The sequence below is a fragment of the Chlamydotis macqueenii genome, chromosome Z (genome assembly GCF_036417535.1).
Source record: "Chlamydotis macqueenii isolate bChlMac1 chromosome Z, bChlMac1.mat, whole genome shotgun sequence".
Lineage (NCBI taxonomy): Eukaryota > Metazoa > Chordata > Aves > Otidiformes > Otididae > Chlamydotis > Chlamydotis macqueenii.
Window position 1 is genome coordinate 1493141 of NC_141593.1, and position 7872 is coordinate 1501012.

Genomic DNA, 7872 nt, shown 5'->3' on the forward strand with positions numbered 1-7872 from the left:
ACTTTCCCTTCTTTCTCTCTGCATTCGAGTTTTGCATTGAATTTATGGGTTTGGCGATCGGAGTGGAATGTGAAAAGCTGGGGTTTGCCAGCACGAACGACCAGCTGTGTATTTTCTTGCCGTTATCTGTGGCTCGAATCCGTCATCAGGCTGGCGTAACTTGGTCCCATCAATGAAACGAGGGCTGGTGGAGAAGCCCTGGGAGCTCTGAAGTCCCATTGATGCCCTTTGGAGACCAGGTTGCTCCTTGTGGTCTTGAGAAACCTGAGCTGCAGGCTCCCTAGCACATCACCATAAACAAAAGGAGTAATAATAATCCTTAGCAGGTAAGTACAATAGCTGGTGGGGCTGTGAATGGGATGGGTCTGCAAACCCCTGGTTCCGGTGCCAGTGATATCACTCGGTCTGGCAGGAGGTCTGCAGCTCGATTTTCTTTAGGAGGTGGTAATTGTCTCACTTTTGCTTTAAACAAGGTGTTAATGATGTTTTTAAACAATGACTATAAACTTGTCCCTTAGTTTTTTGTAAAGTCCTCTTCTGCCTCTCCGCAATTTGGAGGGGTGAGTGTTGGAAGGGCCTGGGGAACACCATCACTAGGGCTATCCAAAGGAAAAAAAAACACTTTTATTTTTGCTCATTGTAGTTGATAGACTTTAATCTCAAAGTTGTGTTGTTCTTTGAACTTGGGGGCACAGGTAGTATAGGACCCAGCATAGTGCACTTTGCCTCCTGGCTTCAAATCAGTTTTCTTCACTGTTTCGTAGATGATGTTGGGTGATTTGATGCTGGCATCAAATTATGCCAGCAACCCCCCCCAAAAAAAAATCATAAAACAAGAAAAAATAAAAGTGCCTGTAATATCCTCTGGCCATTTCAGACCCAAAGTTACTTTTATGTCTTTGAACACACAGATGTTAACGCATTTGGGAGATGGTGGGCTGTGTTCTGCAGTCCCCACATCCAGCAGCCCAGAGGTATCTCAACCAGAACGGCTGCTCTTACCTTCTCACAGAATATGTAATTTTTCCTCTTAAACAAGGAGAACAAGTCTGGGCCTCCTTTGGATTAATCACTGCTATCAGATGGCATGCCTTCTTCCCTCCAGTTGAAACGAATGCACGGGTTTGGGTAATGTGCTTTTGAAAATCCAATCTTCAAATTACACTTTACTATTAATACTTTTTTTTTTTTTCCTTCAGTTTATGCAATTTGGATTGTGAAATCAGGGTAGTCGGTTCCTGCCCCATCCCATATTTCTCATTTACCTGGAACTCCCTTATTTCAGGTTCAAAGGAAATTTCTCGTCCTGGAGGCAGTGCCTATCAGATGGGGTCCTGATTTCTTTCCAGCGCCGCTCTCCAGTTCTCAAGCTATTTCCATCATTTAGATAATTTAGAGAAAAAAAAATTCAATTCTGAGCAGGCTGTTTTCCCTGGAACAGAGCCATGTGGAAGACTGTCATGAAAGCATTTCTGTCGGGTTTAATATTTGTAAAAAGCTATTAAAAAAATCCCAACCCTACATTTAGACAAATGAGGACTTTTCAATTATCTGTTTTAATACTCTGGCTCTACTAATTCATAAATTACCAGGTAGGAAGGGTTATTCCAACTGTCTAGACTACCCAGCTGAGTAACTCGGACCAGAAATGCTCCCTGCATCCCTACAGGTTTAAACCAGCTGGAGCTCCTCTTCTGAATACCACCAAAACCTCACTTCAACGTTATTATTGATGGCGCATCCGCCACAACCAGTGGTTAATTACTCTACCTGGATCGTTACTGGTGAAAAAGTGATGCTTCATTTCTCACTTGTAGTCTCCTAACAGCACATCCAACTTTTGGCTCACCTTTATCTTTGAGAGACTCAATAAACCATTATCAAACCATTTTTTTTATTCCCCAGGAGGGTACTTTGTGACTAAGTCATTGTAGACTTCTAGATAAAAGACATTACTTTCCTGCAATTGTCCCAATTTTGGAGCATCTTTTAATTATTTGCGTGCCTCTTCTCCACTCCCTCTTCAGCACATCGTAGGGGTTTATCATACAGAGCCCAAAATGTTGTCATATAGAGATGAGACATAAAGAAGCATCCAATAATTTGTTATTTTAAATGAGAATTTGTGTTGGGTTGGAGGACAAGAAAGCTAAAACGTGTCTGTCTTGCCACCCATGAGGACGTGGCTGATGTTCGAGGGAGCGGAACCAGCTCCACAGTGCATCTGGCCAGGCCACCGCAATAAACACAGAAAGATGCATAAATCACAGTAAGGTTATGACCTATCGCACTAAAAAGGAAGGAACTCCAAAATTACACCCCTACCTGCTAGCAATAGGAAATGCAGAAGCTGGTCAGCTTCCCTCGCCTTGCCTGCTGCTCTCCCATCCCCTTTACAACCATTTCTGCCTGCCGAAGAGGGGCAGAGAGGAATTCCTTCAGGAGAAGGAACTGTAGGGTAACGATTCCCTAATTCCCCTGCCAGCCCCAGCTCTTTACATATGGAGTCACAGAATGGTTTGGGTTGGAAGGGACCTTAAAGACCACCCAGTTCCACCCCCCTGGCCCTGAGCAGGGACATCTCCAACCAGACCCCGTTATCTGGTCCAGAACTCACCCTCGGCAACTACAGGTACAGACAGCGACAAACAAAACACTGCTGCTCATGCCTTTGGCAAATGTCCTTACTTGAAAGAAAGAGGATTTTGATTTACACTGCCGAAACGACAATGCTGAAAGGGGATACCAGCCATAGTGCCCACATGTGCTCACCTTTAAAATACTCCAGCAAAGCTGCTGTGCTATATTCCCTTATAGAAAAAAAAAAAAAAAAAAAAAAAAATCAACTTTTGAGAGCTTACATGCCACAAGAAGTCTGAAAATATACATTCACTAATTTGGACATCTGAAACACCAAAATACAGGTACGATACAAATGACAGAAGGGTTATGCATTAAGGTTGTATATTTTATATTAATATATTGAGCCTCCCACTCCACGAGATCCTAAGGAGCTCCACAGAGCACACACCCAAAGGCACTGGGACCTCTGGGTCCTTCCTCTGGAGGAAGAAGCCGGTCTCTTCCTCAGCATAGTACGTCCCAGCAAAAGGTACTGGCAGGCCGTTCTCTATCTGTAAAACCAAATATTCCACTTGCCCCCAGCCCTTCCCTTTATACCTCCCCTTCCACAGACCCGCGTCTGGCTTCCGAACGATGTCACGTCCCGCGGCGCTGCAATCCCTGGCTCCTGGGTCATCCCTTTCCCAGACTGCCTGACCTAAATCCCTTTCCTCTCACCTCCCGGTCATAAATCCCGCTGGCGTCGTTCGGCAGGAGCTGGGCTGAACCAGGTGACGCGGGTTATTTGGGGGACGGCAGCCCAACATGTCACCGCTCCTCCTGCCCGCCTTGTGTGGTGGCCGGGGGACATCGGATCCTCTTTTGCCGCAGCGCTTGCCCCCCGACACTGGCCTACGTTCGTTCTGCCCTTCCCTGCAGCGTCCTCTTTGATGGGCCTCGTTACAGCAGCATCTTATCTTCAAACTGGCAAATTAGGGAGGGATTAGACTGCATTAATATATATTTTTATATATAATTTCCTTTACATTGGCATAAGGGAGCCCAGGTACGGAGACTGCCTTGAGTTTAGCCGCTCTCTGGAGATAAAACCCAAGCAAACACAACGTTTGTGTGGTGCCGCAGACCACTTGCCCGTCTACGCCTGGTGCGTGCCGTAGACCACCCAATGTGGATGGACTCATTCCCAAGGCTTGGGAACGGAGTGTTTTCCTTTGTACCTGATAAGCACAGGTGAGGATCCACCGCACTGGGGTTTGGTTTTTTTTTTTTTCCTCATTTATTCTTGCTACTCCCTGTGAATGTCTCCAACAGATAAAACCTTGGAACAGTGGATAGCACCTGTGAGCAACAGCGCTGAAATGATGATTTTTAGTGTGCCGTGCTCTGCATGAAGAGCCGGGGTGTGAGGTTCACATCTCCCAGCGACCCGCTGCCCGGCGCGTAGCAAGGTTGCTCGGAGAAGACCTTTTCCATTGTGGACCTGAGGTCTCGTCACTTGAACTTGCAGTGTTGATGTGAAGGAGCCCTCGGATGCAGCCCGAATGGCTTCGTGACCCAGACTTTGACCATCGCTGGAGAGCTCTGCTCTGAAAATAACGCATAAAAATAGCAGCAGGGCTGAAAGCTTCGCTGTTCCCAATGAGCACAAAAGGATGGGAGAGTGCCAGAAGCCTGCGAGCCCTGCCTTCACCCCTCTCCTACCTCCCCTGAGAGGCTTTTTTTTCACCGCAGTTTAAAAAAAAAAAAAAAAAAAAAAAAGACATACCCCCAAAAGAGCAAAGGGTGTTTGTTACTGACCCTGGTCTCGAAAGTGTATGAAGAGGGATCAGCTCTGTTTGTTTGTACCCAGTAATGATGTCAGGAAAAGGTTTTTTTGGTTGTTTTTTTTTTTTTGTTTTTTGTTTTTTTTCCCCCAAGTCTGGTTTTATCCCTTTTGTTGGAAGTGCCTTTGGTGAGTCTCACACCCTGGTGCTGTTAGCAAAACAATTAGGTTAACAGTGCCCTGGCTCCAACTGTCTGTCAAAGGCTGAATTGCAATGCAAATGAACTCGGCTTCAGCTCTTCAAAGGGAGCTGGCTTCAGGAAGGGTCCCCAAAAATCTCCCTCAGCATCGAGGTCCGGAGACGGGGAGCATGGGCTGGGTGGGATGCTACACGCAGGACCTGAGGTGTTTCGCGTGAGGGATGTAAGATGTTATACAAATACATTGTGCAAATGCAATATATTATACAAATATATTCAATATTTAAGTTTAGAAGAAAGATTGGGATGAACTTTTCAGCAGGGACTGCAGTGATAGGACAAGAGGTGATGGATTTAAACTAAAAAGGGTAGATTCAAATTAGACATTAAGAACAAATTTTTTACCCTGAGGGTGGTGGCACTCTGTCCCAGGTTGCCCAGAGAGGCGGTGGATGCCCCATCCCTGGAAACATTCCAGGCCAGGTTGGCCGGGGCTCTGAGCAACCTGATGTGGTTGGAGATGTCCCTGCTCCTTGCAGGGGGGTTGGACTGGATGGGCTTTGAGGGTCCCTTCCCACCCAAACCATTCTATGATTCAATGATTCAAACAGATTTTATTCCTTCTCGTGGCTTAGCAGCAACCCTGCCACATTTTGGGAGAGGTTTCTGGTTCAGGTTGACATTTTACCTGTCCGTGAGCAACGCCATCCCACACCACCCCCTCCCCAAGCGCCTCTCAACCCAGGTACCGTGCTCGTTTTTATCAGCTCCAATTTATTTCTGTATTTTCCCATACGGGCACATACATATGGTCTGCTCAAACAAGTTTGCAGGGTTAATTAGAAAGCAGTTCGTTAAGAGTTATTTACTATTTCGCACTTCTGGAGTAATTTTCAGCAGTAAGCGCTGGTGGCCCAGCTGGACTGATGGACAGCCAGAGGTACCAAAGCCCTGGTCCCTACTCAGAGCCCTACTCACCTAGAGAACCGATGGCAGGGCCAAAAAAAAAAAATAATTATTAATTCCTGGACCCCATTCCTACTCTCCATGCCTTCCCAGCATACGCCACGTTATGCATTTTGTCACTCTGTGACAATAAAGAAATCACAGTTGTCAAGTCATAGAACCACAAAGCAGAAAAAAAAAACAACAAAAAAAAACCAAAAAACCTGAAAGGCATCAATCTCATTTATAACAGCCTGGAAAGTTTTAAAAATTTAAAAAGTATATATTACTGGGCATGTCCAGTGTGTCTTTCACCAGCAGATACGGGAATGAGAAGGAAATGTTCCCCCCCCCCCGCCCCCCGTCAATTTACCCCAGTGGAAAAGGGATTGAGGTTCTCTAAGGAAATGAGGAAATCGGCTTCAGGGTACGTGAGGTGCTCCCGAGGCGGGCAGACAAAGTGCAAAACTGTCAATATGATCACATTTCCATTTTTTTCAGGCTGCAGAAGTGACCACGTTAGAAGCGATGGGATTTTCCTGCAGCAGACGTCAACACCGCTGGGCTTTGGCACCCTCCTCCGTCACCTCAAGGCGGGATGCTGCGCGGGCTCGTTAGTTATTTGGAGTGAGAAGTCCATCCTGTTCCTCTGCCGCCAAATTCACAGAAAACCTTAAATTTCTGTTTTCGATGCCAGCAAATAGTGTTTTCCCCCCTCCTCAGTTTTTTCCTGCTGTTTATCACAAAGGAGATTTTGGGCCTGGGCGGGCATAGCATCATTAATAAGGCTCCCCCCAAAAATCTGACCCCTTTCTAGCCAGTTTAGATTCTGCAAATACCACGAGCGATTTTTGGGGCCTGTGAGGAGTCTCCCTGGCCCTGCTCATGTGAATATTTGCAAACGTGGGCTCTGGAATTATCTCAGCCTGCACCAGAGGTGTTCGTCCTCGTTGTATGGAAAAGGAGGGACCCATCCGTGGGAGAGGGTGCAGGATGGGGACCCCTCGGGGGCTTCCGTCCCGCAAAGCCTGGCACTAAGAGGTCCAGCCGGATATTCCCAGCGGACCGCAGCCAGGCTGGCGGAGCCCTGCAGCCTCTTGGTGTCTCGGTTTCCCCATCCTCTGCAGAATCTCGCTGGCAGAATTCAAATGGGGAGGGGGATCTAGGGAGTAATCCCCAAATTTTTCCCGCGAGCAGGACCCACGAGAAGAAGAATCGCAGTGTGACGCGCTCGTCATTCAGTGGGAATTGGCCGCACGCTTCCCCTCTGGGAAATGCTTTTCCCTTCCTTTGGCGACAGGTGCTGTAAAAGCACAAAGTATTATTAGCGTTTTTTTGCTTTGCGTGACGTGCCTGGAATCATGTAAATATACTTACTTTTATTATTATTAATTTTTTTAATGGCTGGATTGGGTTTAATACTTTGACATTTACAGTGGTTTGCAGGCTTTTGGGCGCACCCAGGGTTGGGGGGCTCCCCTCACATTTTGCTGGGGTGGGGGTGTTGGGGGGGGGGGAGCCCCTCCGCACCCCGAGGGATGAGATGGGGGCCGGTGGGGGGGGAGAAGGACCCATAACCTTTCCGCAACCCGAGCCGCCGCTTGCGCAAGGCGGTTGGAGATAAATATAATATATATATATATAATTTTTTTTTTTTTTTTTTTTTTTTTTTTTCCCGGAGCGACACCGTGTCTAGACGCCCACGTGACGGGGCCGGGCCGCTGCGCACTGCGAGGAGCCGGGGCGGGGGGGTTGGCGGGGTGCGGGGCGGGGGGGAGAACCGGAGGGAGCGGGGAGGGCGCGGCCGAGGGCGCAGGGACCGCGGTGCTGCCGACTGCGCTCCCGCGGCTCCTCCCGCCCCCCCCCTCCTTTTCTCCGCCCCCCCCCCCCCAAACACCTCCTCCCCGCGCAGCCAGCGGAGAAAAAGAGGGAGGCGGCGGTGCGGGGAAGGAGCAGGAGTGCAGCCAGCGGAGGGGAAAATAAAAAAGAAGAGGAAAGAAAAAAAAATTAACCAACCCAAGAAAGGAGGAGGAGGAGGAGGAGGAGGAGGAAGGGAAGGAAGGCAGGAAGGAGGAGGGAAAAAAAAAATTAAAAAGCAGCGAGCCAGACGCGCCGGCAGCAGGGAGAGGGTCGGCGGCGGGCTGGCCCCGCACACCCGTGTAAGCGGGGCGCGGAGGGGCGCGGAGCGGGGAGAGCGCTGCGGGGGAAGGAGGGGACGCAGCCCCACTTATGTTTTCTTTTTCCTTTCTTTTCGTAGCAGCCGGATCAAGACTCCGTGTGTTGGATTAAAAACCTTTAGGAAGAAGGAGAAGGAAAAAAACCTAAAAAATACCCCAAACCCCGCATCAGGACGACCTGGACTTTAAAAAGGGATACAGCATT